The sequence below is a fragment of the Meriones unguiculatus genome, chromosome 1 (genome assembly GCF_030254825.1).
Source record: "Meriones unguiculatus strain TT.TT164.6M chromosome 1, Bangor_MerUng_6.1, whole genome shotgun sequence".
In the NCBI taxonomy this organism is placed as follows: domain Eukaryota; kingdom Metazoa; phylum Chordata; class Mammalia; order Rodentia; family Muridae; genus Meriones; species Meriones unguiculatus.
The window spans coordinates 40,033,260-40,047,887 of NC_083349.1; the positions used below are offsets into that span (position 1 = coordinate 40,033,260).

The 14,628-nt window shown below is 41.8% G+C and overlaps 1 protein-coding gene and 1 pseudogene across 1 annotated transcript in view; both read right to left on the minus strand.

The window, feature by feature from the left end:
• The window catches only part of Mamdc2 (MAM domain containing 2), a 153,332-nt gene that overhangs the window by 134,668 nt on the left and 4,036 nt on the right, over window positions 1-14,628 (minus strand). The gene's annotated exons all lie outside the window — the stretch shown is intronic.
• Window positions 7,601-9,749, minus strand: LOC110562204 (ubiquitin-conjugating enzyme E2 D3-like; annotated as a pseudogene).

The window sequence follows — 14,628 nt, forward strand, 5'->3', positions numbered from 1 at the left end:
ACTCAGTGAGGCATGACTTAATGCACCCAGCCTTATGTGCAGAGGCTACATGCAAATAGTTTGTCACTAGACTGTGGTGTCCTCTGCAGACCTAGAACAAAACTCCCTGAAAACACCAAAGAATAGCTGTTATATAATTTCTTAGGGGGAAAAAATTCCAAAAACATGAAAAGGAAGAAAAAGAAAATGACAACGGGAAAAAAGCAACCTCAGGAGCTTCAGAGTAGAAACATCGAAAGGCAAGCGTTTCCTTATTAAGCAGCTGCTAAGAAAAGCCCTTGTGTGTAGCACAGGGCAGTAGGAAAGCTGGCTGCTGCCCACACTTCTAGGCTTCCACATGACTATTACAGCTGAGTCAACAGCCACAGACAGACTGACAGCAGAAACAAATCCATCCATAGGACTCATCAGTGAGTTCAGTTCTAAGTACATGTCACTAGCTCATTAACCCTGCATTTCGCTCACATGAGCCAAACACTGATTTCATATCCATTCATTCACCTCGTTGTAAATCCTCCTCACAGGGTGAGAGAAAGGAGGAGGCAAAAGAGTGCAGCACGTGTTATGTTAGAATCTGTGTTCATTTAAAACTTTGACTCCCTGTCTACCTGGTTTTGCATCAAATTTGAGTTTTTAAATTAGCATGTTAAAGCGTTATTGATTTTGAGTATTGAAATTTTCTTGATAACACTTTAAACATCACACCCAAGAGCAGAGAAAGAAGCAATCTGGACGATGACTTCTAGAATCTCAGCCTCATAAAAGGAAAAAGCTGTGTCCTTAAATAAGACTTGTTGAGCAAAAACTACAAGAGGTCGTGGTTTTGGACTAGGCTCTTGAACTAGAATCCAGCAGTTCAGGCTAGAACTCAAAATGGAGTCACTCATGTTCCATGTCACTAAACCCAAATTAGGATGTCATCTGACCTTCTTCTTCTCCTTTTTTTTTTTTTTTTTTTTTTTTTTTAAATCAGGATTGAGAGATAACAACAACATGGCTAAACTAGATCAGTTTCCATCAGCACAATAATTTTTCTGATTAAAAAAATTAGTGTGCGTGTGCGTGCGCATGTGTGTGTCATGTGAATGGCAGGTGCTTTCAGATACCAGAAGAAAGAGTTGGATCCCCTGCAACTAAAATCACAGATAGCTGTAAGCCACCATGTGTGTGCTGGTGATAAAGCATTCATTCTCTGGAAGAGCAGCCAGTGCTCTTAACTACTGAGCCATCTCAGTAGACCCAAGTTCCCTGATGTAGTCTTACAAAAACTAAACCTGATGCTAACTGGTCAGTTTGTCTGTTGTTTTCTCTCTCTTGTCCCCCATTACCAGGGCAGTAACTCTGAAAGACCAAATCCACTATTTTTTTTTAAACCTTTAGCTCTGGTTGCTTTGTTGTTTGTTTTTTATTCTGTCTATAAAACCTCTTCCTTCTGCTCATCCCATGGGACACTTATTCTATTTAATGGAATGAAGTGTTGCTGCATTCTAGGATTGCAAAATAAAACCAAGAAATGTTTAAACTGAATTATAATTTTGTCCTTTGATAGATTTACAAGTGTTTTAAGAGAGGATAAAAATAATGATGGTGCTTTTGAACTGATGAGGCAGGAGAGGTACCAAAACCCTCCTTGGCCTGGCTCTGCCGCTTCTGGCTGTGTGACATCAGGAGGCTGGTGCACGGACCTCACGTGCTTCTAGACTAGAAGAACCAATATTATGGAAACAAATGGTTATACTACCACAAGAAATCTGTGGATTCACTGCAATCCCAACAAATTCCTAATGTCATTCTTCACATAAATAGAAAAAAAAAAAACCCATCTTAAAAGTCACAGAGTGTTGGAGAAATGGCTCAGTGGTTTGGAGCACTGGCTGCTCTTCCAGAGGACTGGTGTTCAATGTCCAGAACCCATCCAGTGGCTCATACCATCTGTAACCCGAGTTCCAGGGGGATCCAATGTTGTTTTCTGATACTAGGCATGCAAACGTATGTACAGGTAAAGCACTCACACACATTGAAAAAATGTTATATGGAAGCACAAAAGATCCCATATCACCCAAACAAGCTTTATAAAAACACCACCGCCAAGAGTATCAGCATATCTAATTTCTACCAATGTCCTTCTGAATATGGCTCGTTTCATTTAACATAATTATCTCCAGGTCTGTCCATGTTCATGTGTCATCATTTCATTTTTATTTATATCTGAAAAAACATTCCACTCTGTTTGCACAGCATTTTCTTTGTTAATTCATCTGCTGATGGGTGTCTTGGATAGTGAGTTTACTGGCTATCACTAATAAGCAGAAATAAACATGGCTACACACATATCTCTGCGACACGTTGCCTTTTTAAAGGACAAGAACCCTTACTACCCAGTATTTTCGCTCTCATTACAGGTAGGCAGTGAAATGAAATAAAGTAAACAAACAAACAAAGACAAAAACTGGAGGCATTAATTTTAATAGACCATAATCCTTATTATCCTTTTGCTTCCTAAAGTATATACTCATATAAAGGACACATGAGGAAAAATTGTCAATGTTTAATTCTGCATGACTCCCAATTTCTTAATAAAGAATATGTTCCATAGTGGGCTGAAAGGATGAAAGAGAAATTCAGGGTCCATCTCTGAATCAAAAGACATGCTTAGTACAAGAGAGAGGGTGCAAAGACAGAAAGATAGACTAATTCAGCCCCTGCCCTTATTCCAAGGTTAAAAAAATTTGTTGTCCTTCAGGCTTGTGTGGCTGTGTCTTACTCACATTCCCTAAGGCAAGAAAACATTACATTTCTACCTTTTTGCATAAAATATGCCTGACTCATTTTCAAAACAAGGCTGTCAAGATTATCAAAAACATACGTGACTCTGGACTTTTTCCAGGGAACACGAGACAGTCAGTCATGGGGACTCTATGTGTGGGAGATTCTCACACAGGGTTTCAACTTAATCTCATTTAACTTGGAACCAAGCAGAAAATTCTTCTGCTGTCCCAGGCCCCTGTGCTATTTCTAAACGAAAAGACTGGCATGAAATTTTCCCAAATTAGACTTGAGTTGTTGTTGGGGGCTCTATGCACAGAAAAATCTAGAAGAAATAAGGTTCTTCTATTGTTCTCTAAGCTACACCAGAACTCATGGACAAGTTTGCCTTCACAGGGTGCAGAGAGAATGTAAATGTTCAAATTTCTATTTCTTCGGCTGGGAGTTAGAGTTAGAAAACTTGCCTAGTATATTCCAGGGTTCTGGAGTCAATCCCCAGAACTGAAAAAAAAAAGTGAATAAAATAAAATGTTATTTCTTCACAGACCTCAGATTGGAACAGAAATTTATAATAAAAAAATAGATATTCTGCTTTGGGTTTCTGTGACCTGTTTCAGCATACCTCATTTCTACAACTCTCAACAAGCACAGAGACTCTTCATCTTTTAGAGACAGGTCTATGATAAAATCCAGGACCTATCAGTTCTCTGGTGATGTTAAATAATGCTGCTGCTCATCTCCAGCATTAGTAAGGAGCATCTTCCTTATCGGGTCACTGCAAGGACTCAGTGAACTGAAGCTTTAGTGTAGTGTCTAACGTATAATAAAGCCCTTAATAAGTGCTTTAGAAGATGGTTGTCATCACCAATGTCTATGTGCCCAGGAAATGCCCATTTGGTTTTAGAGTTTGTGGAAACTCAGAACTGAGATGTAAAGGTAAAACTAAAATGTGTCCTGTTCTGCGTGCAGCCTAGTGCATCTTGATGTCAAATGTGCTGTTACACACCAGTGGCTGATAGATGAGACCAAAAGGAGACTGACCCTCTGGATTCCTCCTGCTCACTCTCTAGCCTTTCTCAGTGAGCAAATGTCTCCAAGAGGAGGTTTTTAAATGGCTCTGAGTCTCAAACTCAGGGTGCCTTGGGCATAACTGCAGATAGCTGCACTTGTGATAGAGTGATGGAGAATACTGTCTGTTCTTTTTTATTAAATTTTCTTCAGTAACCAGGCTAATATTATGCTCAGCACAAGATGACTCGTAAAATGTGTCCAAACTTATTTAATGACAGGAACATATTCATAAGAGTACAGATGGCATCCAGAAAACCAAAGTGACAAATGAAGAGGGGTTAATTAAAAATGTAAACTATGTCTGCCCTCTTTTCCTCTTTTGATAAGATTTTATTGTGAGTAGCTGTGGGAAGATAAGGAGCTGGGGAGATATCGGGAGTAATAGGGAACATTCAGAGTCACCCACTTCCAGCTCTTCCAGTTCTCTTATATGTCATTCTCATCTTCTCTCAAAAGCAGCTCGACAGCATACTCGACAGACAAGAGGGCCATTTGAGCATGACAGAAATTAAGGTGTCATTGATAATTATTGACATGCTCTTTAATCATCATAGTCAAGAACATGGAATTTATGCTTTAAAGCTATCATAATTTTCTTCTAGGTTCAACACTCTGTAAAGCACATGCTCATGAAGTAGATAAGTTCTAGTTTATGAGCCCAAGCTCGGAGTGAATCATACTTTTTGCTGTACAGTGCCTCTCCGGCTGCATCTTCGGCATCATTTCTCTCATGCTATTCAATATTCGGGACAGGCTAAAGGCAGGTACTATAGTTTAGGTCGACAAGCAAGATGAAAATCTGTCCTGCCCTACAGAACTCAGGATTTATCCATGTTTTTCATGTTGTCTGTGTAGCAAATATATCTTATTAACATGTGTGAAAAGGGGGGACATTTTCAGAACAAGGATATGATTTCCAACACTCCAATCTTTAAGGGTTTGTAATAGAACACAAAGCCTTTCTATCAATAAAGTTTATACTTCAAGCTTTTTTGGTTGTTGTTGCAGAATCAAAGCACATTTGCAAAAGAAAATTTTCTGGAATTTGACCTTAAAATGTGTGTGTGTGTGTGTGTGTGTGTGTGTGTGTTATAATGTTACAGGAATAGAATTCTGTAGAGCAGTGGCTTTCAACCTGTGAGGCACAACCCCTGTGGAAGTCAAATGACCCTTTCACAGGGGTCACCTAATGCCATCAGAAAACACAGATACTTACATCATGATTCACAACCGTAGCAAAATAACAGTTATGAAGTAGCAACAAAAATAATTTTTATAGTTGGGAGTCACCACAACATAAGGAACTGTATTAGAGGGTTGCAGCATTGGGAGGGAGGGAGAACCACAGGCTCTAGAGGCTTAAGAAAAGAAAAGCTCCTGAATTGTAATTGTGAATCAGACAGGCCCAGTCCTAAAACACCGAGATGGCTTCTTGGGAAGTGCTGCGTATGAAAGGCATCTCAGCATAAGCAGAGCCCCAAACAACACTTCAGCTCTCCTTGGCAGTGAGGCAGAATGGTTTCAAATAAGGCATGGAAATTTCTCTAAGCATCTTGCTAAGTTATAGATCATACTGCTTCACAGCAGCAGGGCTGCTCTGGGAGGAGCAGGCTAAGCCCTGGTTCACCCGTGTCTGCTAGGACAGCCAGCTTGCTAGCACCCTGAGCTGAGTGTACTGTCAATGCTTTTGCAGGAAGGTGAGATGAGGCTGAAGTTCAGGAGTATCCCTTAAAACTGCCCAAGCAGGGCAGGTGGTGATGTGAAATTCCCTGGAGTTTTCTTTCTTTCTTTTTTCTCCAAGATTACACTGACACCTCAGAATGAATCCTCCAAATGACCCTAAGAGCAAACCCTAATCAGTTGTGAAAAAAAAAAAAAAAAAAACAGAACCAAAAACACCGAATTCATTTCCCTGCTTCTGCTGATTCCTTCCTTCCCAAGGGCTTGTGACTCATGCGACACACAGTAGCTGTAACTGAGAAACTGCGGGCAAAATTGGGATTTGTAGCCTCCCCCCGTGTTTTTTTTTAAACAGGCTCTCCATGGTCTCGAACATGGCACAAAGTCTGCCAACTTGCCTTTCCTGGTGCCGACCTCTGCACGTGTACAGGTGCCATCCTGTGTACTAGGGAAGGTGGTCCAGAACCCACAGAAGCCAGAAGGGCTTGCACCTGGCAATACTAGCTGTATTGGCTTTATTTTAATTTCTGTAAAATTACTCTGTTGTTGTGAAGATCAGAGATCATGGCAATACCTGTGCTTGACAGGCACCACTCCGTACCGGTAGCTAAATGCCACAGACATTTATCTACTGTGAGGCTGTGTCGCAGGGTTCCCTTCCCGCTGTCCACTGGGAACTAGAATATTTTCTGTCCCTGAAATTCCCTTAGTCCCAAGTTGTCCTCTCGCATCTTCTTGATTTGAACTCTTTCTGCTGAATCTTTTTTTTTTTTTTTTGGCAAGGTCAAAAGAAAACAAAACAAAACAATAACCGAATCTCTCTTCTAATATTCAAATGGTTTTGCTGGGAAATTTTCACCAAACAGCAATAGATACCATTCAATGTGTTCTGCTTCTGTCCCTGGTATCCCACTGAAAATGCAGCTGCTGAGCACCCGTGCTCTATGGATGGTGAAGCCTAGTGGCCAAGCTGTAGGACATCCTCCCTGTGCTGTACCAGATGAGCTTGGCTGAATCCTCTCATTGGCAGAACCCCTTTGGCTTCTGTACCTTTCTCTTTCCCACTTCCCTGAATACACGCCTCATTCCTTCTGCTTCTTTCATGCCTTTATCTCCTTCCTATTTCTAGTCCTTAAGTGTGAGTGTAAAGCTTTGTCCTTGGCCTCCTGCTGCTATCACCTAATGATAATCCTCTGGGATCAAGATTTTGGCTATTTGTATGCTTGGTGACTCTGTGGCCACTGTCTGTCTGTCCCAGACTGCAAATGACTTTCAGATTATTTTTACCCCATTGGTTTCTGAAACCTTCCTGAAGAAAAATAAGCCAATTATCAGGAGAGCTATTAGTTGAGCATTCATCCACTGACAACCTGCTTCATTTATTCAGTGCAATATTAAAGCAGTATTGGAAGATAGATTAACTATTACCTCCAAGCCTCCTAATAATTTTAATGAAAATTACAAAAAAAAAACAAAAACGTTTTGGGACCCTATTTTGGAATACAAAGGTTGTTTAACTTCCCATTTCCATTCTCTGGAGAACAAGGGCAGGTCATTCCTTTATTGACATTCATCAAATACCACATTTTATGTTCTGCTTTACTATAACTCAATACCAGTTCTTCAGCCACATCAGTGTGAGCATAGAGTATATCTTGTAAACTCAATGGAAGGCTTAAATAAGGATGGATGCTACTAAAACGCTGCTGCTTCTTTTGACGTGACAGGTGAACACCCATCTTCCTCCTCCACTCAGAGTTTCTTCATTAGAGCACTGATGGTAAGCTTAGTATCATAACAAAGTTAGAGCAAAGACATTGGTCTCACAATACATGTACTCTAGCTTTTCTAAAAATTCCAGATCATGGGCAACTGTTCTCTGGTAAATACTTCATAGTTCCTAAAAGCAGTTATTATCCAAAGAACCTAAGTTTTCTCAGATGACCATGTGAGTGTATAGAGTGAATGAATAAAAAAAAAATTAAAAATGATGAGGTCTGATAGGGAAGCATCAAAAAAATGCAAAAAAAAATCCAGCAATTTAAAGTTCATTCCAGCTATAATGCAGTTCTTTAAGGTAGCATCACGTGGCATACTTCTGAGTCCATTCCAGAGATAGTCTGTTGTACTTATCTCTGTCTGTGTTTTAGATCTGTGAAATCTTGGCTGTAGAGGGTCATCTGGGTTTTGATCACATAGCAGTGAACAAACAAATGGATACATGTTAACACAGAAATGTTAAAGCAGGAAACTGTAATCTGAGACTATCATGACAAATGCTGCCATTACTGTTAATATTTGCATAATAAATTCTTGTGTTCATGCAACCTTAGGTGGTTTGAAGGGGTGGTCTGTGGGAAAGAAAATTGTCAGAAAGGATATTTCACCTTGTCATTAGGTCCTATAATTGTGGTCTGCCAATGAAATATATCATCCAACTGGACATGTAGAACACGGTGCTGGCGGGGGGGGGGTGTCTTGGGACAAATCACTAAGTTCCTTACTAATCCATTTCAGTGCCAAAGTTTGTGATTTTTGCATTGTTCCTCACTATCTCAATGTGTATTCAAACCAAACACACAGACCAAAATTTGAGTATTCTGGAGGTGAGAAAGGATTTGTCTCTTCTCACACCGACTCTGCCAGACCCGGGCACTTGACATGGAGGAGGTGCCAGAACCTCTCAGCAGGCTAACTGGAGCTGACTTAGAAGATACAATGTCCTTTCCTTCCCTGAACATGATGTTCCTCTTGTATGTGTTCCAAATCTTAGTACCACCTTCCCAAACTAGAAATCTGGAGGCCACTGCTCTTGTTATTGGCATCCAAGAACATCTAGCACAGCAAACTGAATCCCCCTTGTAGTATTTTATGCATTTCTCCCCTTTCACACATGATTCCTCCACTCCAGTTCCTCCCTGCATCACTTCTCAGACCACCTCAGGTAGCGTCCCTGGTTTAAGATCCCCCTACGAGGAGTAGCCTCATAGCTACTGAACACTCAGGTCTAGGTATCACATAACTCATGTCTAATGGGAAAGTCATATAAATAGTTCTATAAATAGTCATATAAATAGCATCTCTTTGCTCCCATTCAAATCTATCCCTCTAGAAAGCTTATTGGTGTTGGGAGCTAACTGATTCTCTTCAAGAAAGCTTCCTTTTGTTTTACGTATATGTCATTTGCAGCTGCAATCTGTGACTGTACAGAGTTCTTTCTCATCTCTTCCATGAGTTATAGATAAATTGGTCTATGACTGCCACCAAGGACAGAACCCACATCTATGAATTCCACAAACACATACCTATACACTGTGTCCTCCACCTACCAAAATAGCTCCCAGTGGACACTCAAAAGCTTGCTGATAGGATAAATATTCTTTAACAGCCCTTTCCTATAGGATAGGATTCAGTCATGATACTACAGACTTCCAGCATTAAACTGCTTGGTTAGTCATTGTTTCATTCTTAGCCTCAGAGTCTGCCAAGCACACTTCACTTTCTCAAGAAAAAGAGAAATCTGACATTCCAGCAGATCTTACTGACTGCAGCCATCACCTCTCTATGTATGGACTCCCTCCATCTCTGCTTCTCTCCATTAAAATGGGTACTACTGATGTCTACACTTGAACTCTTTAGAAACACTAATTCCAACAGCTAGTTCAAAGTCTAATAAAATCTTTGGCCAAAACTACTTCTCAGAGCCAGCAGGAGTGTTATCAAGACCACACTGTAGTTGTGTATGATGGCAGAGGGTCAAGGCATTTGCGCAGCCTTGACGAAGAGTAACCCAAGAACTGTTTGTCCACTGACATGTCACAGACAAGGCATGGGTGAGTTAATCCAGATGCTGCTTCACTGTTCCATTTGTAAATTATGATGTGAGTCTCTAAAGCCTTTGAATTCATCTGGTAGGATGAACTAGTAAACACAATCAAAAGCCACTTTCACTACAAGGAAAACTATTGAGGGTTTTTGTTTTTCTATCTACTCTCAAAAGGACATCAGAGATTGATTAGGTTCAGGGTATTTGCTAATGCCATGTACTCTTCATTAGCCTCTGATGAGGTGAAGGAGTGGAGACTCCAATAGGAGGAACTCTAATAAGAAGAATTTACAGAATGGAAAGTGGAGAGCTCTGGGTAAAGGGAGGGGAGGAAAAATGCCTCATTCATCTGCAATAATTGGGATTTCAAAGCCCTTACAGCATTTGTGTCAGTCAGCTTTGCCATATTACAATAAAATACTAGAGGCAACTAGTTTTACATATATATAACTTAGTTTGTACTTCCTGAAGATTCAAGACCAAGATCAGGTAGCCTTATTCATGTGACCCCTTGATGACATCATATCATGGTAGGAGGACACAAAAGAGCAAACCAGTCATATTTAAAACTGAAACAGTGAGAGGAAGGACAGGCAGGATCCTGCAATCCCTTCCAAGGATGTGTTCCCAGCACCTAAAGACTTCCCAGATTCCACAACACTCTCCTAATTTTATACACTAGAGTGCAACCCTTAACCACTCATACCCTCCCGTCGGAGATAAATAATTAAATAATCAAACCATGATCAAGCCACGGCAGCATTTAAAGCAAGCAAGCATAGGACAAGAGAATAGAAAGGCAGGTGCAGAGAACAGGACAAACAGAGACAGACAATAACAGTGTGTGAGGGATCGATGGGAGAAAAAGGTAGAAGTGTAATTTGACGCAGATCATGAGGGACTGTGCATGCCGAGCTAGGCACTTTAGGGACAGATGACAGTCATCAATAGTTTTCTAAGAAGATGCTGTCTGTTCTTCGCTATAGCAGAGGGGGCTGTGGGACGGCGGTCATTCCCATGTCCAGTTCTCAGCCACAGATGGGCGGCACTCTGACAGTCAGCCTGTCAGCCAGCCAGTCAGTTTATTTAACAATGTGACACCTGGTCTGTTTTCTGACCAAATAAATCAAGATTCCTTGGAATAGGGGCTGGACATGACTACTTGAAAAGAGATGTTCAGGTGCTGTCCAACCAGTGTTGAGAGTGAATGTCTAGGTGAATTAGAGCAGGAATGGGGCATTCGGGACAGGAATTTCAGACACACAAAAGTTCCTTGCTCTTAAGTAACTTCTTCATATATCACTAGCAATGTGTTCTTTCCCACGCAACAGCACGACCTCTTTTAGTTGATAGACAGTCAAACACATCAAGACTCCACGCCAGAGTAAATACATTTTTTTGTATACTTGATTGGGTAAGCATATGAAAAATTGAGGAAGAGTATTTGAAAACTTGACAGGCGTGGAAATCAGGCTCTTTCAACTGAATTGCCTGAGAAGAGTTCATTACCAGCTCGCTCTATTTATTGAAATGCCCAAACCTCTATTAGCATAGCTGAATCTCACTCAAATTCTCGAACATGAAATTTGTTGCATAAAATAGAAATAGGACCATGCTTTGGGTAACCTAATAAAAGAAACACTGATATTGTATGGATAAAAACTTAGGAGGTGGCTCAGTGGTTAGGAACACTGGCTGTTCTTCAGACAACCTGGGTTCGATTCCCAGCACCTACATGGCAGCTCACAACCATATGTAACTGCAGTGCCAGGGGATCTGACACTCTCTTCTGGACATGGATTCTGGATCCACATGGTGCACAGAAAAACATGCAGACAAAACATCCAGACACATAAAATCAAAATAAATAAATCTTTAAAAAAGAGACCTCCTCCCCTTCCTCCTATCTCCTTCTGCTTTTGTTGAAATATAGTCTCATTCCTGGAACTTCTGCTACAGCCCAGGCAGGTTTTGAACTCTCAGTCTCCTGAATGATAGAATAAACCACCACACCCAGGAAGAGTCAGAATTTTTGTTAAATATTATATCCCAACGCACAAGTTACAAACATAGTCATTGTAGGTTCAGAAACTTGAGCATGGAAAAGCAAGCATATAGTTGCCATCACAGCATTCTGTAACCTTGGCTGACTTCTGTAATCGAGAGAAGGAAAACATCCCCAAAAAAATCCCCAGACATCTCTTGGGAAGAGGTTCAGGATCCAGAGAACAGCTCCCCGGTCAACAGTCTAATCTGAGGGGAGGAACTCAGCCTGGACTTTGTTCTAGAGAGAGGCTGCCCCTACTGAGAGCCTCTATCCCATAAGGTAGGCAGGCTGTCAGAAGCTTTCCAGGCTGAATTCCAAGAGGAGTGATCAGGAAGGACATCTCCTAAGCAGGCTGAAAGATGGGAAGGCCAAGGTTAGAGGCCTGTGTAAAGCTAAGGAGGGACCATCAGCGCAGCTGGGAGCCTCAAGGAGATGCCAGCATCATCATCAACAAGAACCAACTGAGGCTCAGGCCCCAGCTCTGTGAAGCAGATACATGACAAACAAGCTGGGTGGGAGGAAGAGTAAAGGGCAAAGAGCAAGTGATGAGTTATAATGAAAGAAAAATTTAAAAAAAGCTGCTGAAAGAGACTACAGGCTGTGAGGCACGCACATTATCTTCCAGGCACACAGAAGTTAGGTGAAGCTCATGAAGGCCTAACGTAGAAGAAATGATAAGCAAGTTCACCTTCTGGCTATAATGGAAAGCAAACAACAGAGCTATAAGCAACAGACAGCTATAGTGTCCTTCGCATCCTTCCCACCCCAGAAGCTGTATGGGAAGAATGAGTTAGAAGAACGAATGTATAATGTGTGTAATGTTGCTAAGACACAAATCTGGTCTGCGCACCACATATGTGCAGTGCCCGTGGAGGCCAGAAGAGGGCAACGGGTCTCCTGGAATTGCAGTTATAGATTGTCGTGAGCTGCCATGTGGGTGCTGGAAACTGTACTCAGGGAGTCTGAACATCAGACAGTGCTCTTAGCCATTGAACCATCTCTCCAGTTCCTGCATTCCTATTTTGAGGCAAAAATAACCAAGCCTTCTGTGCAGGATAGTTTTATGTTAATTTGACAGAAGCTAAACTCATCCGAGAGGAGGGACCCTCAGCTGAGAAGATGCCTTCATAACACCAGGCTACAAGCAGGCCTGTAGAGCATTTTCTTAATTAGTGGTTGATGAGGGAGGGCACAGTCCATCGTGGGAGGTGCCATCACTAGGCTGGTGGCACCTGGGTTCTATATGAAAGCAGGCAAGCAAGCTTTGAAGAGCAAGCGAGTAAGCAGCACCCCTCCATGGCCTCTGTCTCAGCTCCTGCCTCCGGGGTCCTTCTTTGCTTGAGTTCCTGTCCTGACTTCCTCCAGTGATGGACTATGATTAGGAAGTATAAGCCAAATAAACTCTTTCCTCCCCAACTTGCTTTTAGTCATGGTGTTTGGTCAGGGCAGTAATAGAAACCCTAACTAAGACAACTACCCTTGAAGGAACAGTGCCTGATTCTAATACAAGCTGGCCATCTTGGCTTATAGAAACCTTTTCAAGCTGCATTTCATACTAAGGAACTGACATTAAAGGCAAAGAAAAAATGGCAGAACATGAAAAAAAAAGACATAGAAATATTTTCATGGTCAGATGCTAGATTCATTCATTTAACTATGTGTTGAGTTCTAAATATGGACCAAGAGCTTTCCTACATAATGAATATTGTATTCAGGTCTTACAAATGGATGTATCTTTATATCTATCTATCTATCGATATAAAGATATATGCTTATATAATATGGAATGTAGTTCTCTGTGAGTTTCATAGGCCCCAGACATTGCATTTGAGGATCTGTGCTGTTCCACTTGTTAAACATACACCTGGATGAAGCATTACCAACACTGTGAGGCCCGGAAGCCAGGGCTCAGTGGAGAGAGGCTGTTTACCAGCTATGCAGAGAAAAGAAATGGCATTGAGCAGGTGGGACAGGGTCCTGCCCCAGGATTGCCATGGACTTTGTACCCAACTATGAGTGTCAACCTGCCTGGGCTACAGTGTGAAAAACAGACAGCCTGCGCTGGACAACTTCTGAAGTCTAACTCTTATACCGTATGTGGAGCCTAAGCAGGATTCAAGCTGCTCAGGCCTAGAGCACACAGTTATGCTCAAACTAGCAGCAGGAACAGTGGGGTGACTTCAAAGAGCTGCATCTCATCTGATGCAGCAGGAACAGTTTAGTCAAATTTCTGCAGTCAGTATCCTTTTGAGAGGCACCTAAGGAATATTCTAGACTTGTTCTGGCTTCCGGCCTCTATCCAGCCTCGTTGTGAATGAGTGGAGCCTCTTCTGGGAAGACTCCACAAAAAACAGTCAGCAGAGGCAACGCAAGACCAATGGCGACAGGAGCTCCCTTAGCCACTGGGCCATGTCTGGGTGGGATGCTGTAACTGCCTTCCAAGTTCGGCATAGTGAAGGAAAGTGTGTTTTTTTCTTCCATAAAGTCCCTTTAGGATCCTTGCCAGACACTGGGTCCAGCTGGGCTTCAAGAAGAATCAGGCAGGATTTAACACTATTAGTAATAACTGACACATGACTGTATGCAGAACTGAAACTCAGATGACCAATGGGGAGTATCCCTAAAAGACAAGGAAAGAGCCTGAAAAGGAGTATCAGAAAAAGATGCATGCCTATCATTACAGTGAGATCTTACTGCACTCTACATGCCCCCACCCTATCCCTGGTCATGCTTTCCCAGCTTCCACACTGTCCTTCTCTCTGAGGTACAAAAGCCACCCACCTGTTTCTTGTATTGGAAATTTTCTCTCTCCTTGGACACTATTCAGGAAACTCCAAGCAGGTCTTCCTTGTAAATGTTTTGAGCTTTCCTTTTACTTCCTCCTAACCAGAGTTGTCCCTCATCCACCTCCTTCTCCCAAGTGAAAGAGTAGCACTTCTCATGCTTGGTTTTGTTCTTCCTCCCAGCACTCAGCTAATGGCTTCTTCTTAGAGAGTGAAGGTTAAGATCCTAAGCCAAAACCAAAGCCCACTCAATTGCTGATCTGAACTGCGATGAGGCCAACTGTCTGGTCTCCAAGAATCCTCAGCCAAAGGCTTCTGCTCATACTGCTGTCAGGGGGAAAGCAGAAGGGACAGCTTCAATTTTTACTGAAGATTGTTGCTCAACAGGGAGCCAATAAGTCTCTGAATGAGGAATGAATAAAGATGATTTTGTTAAAGATAAATCCTCATTCAGA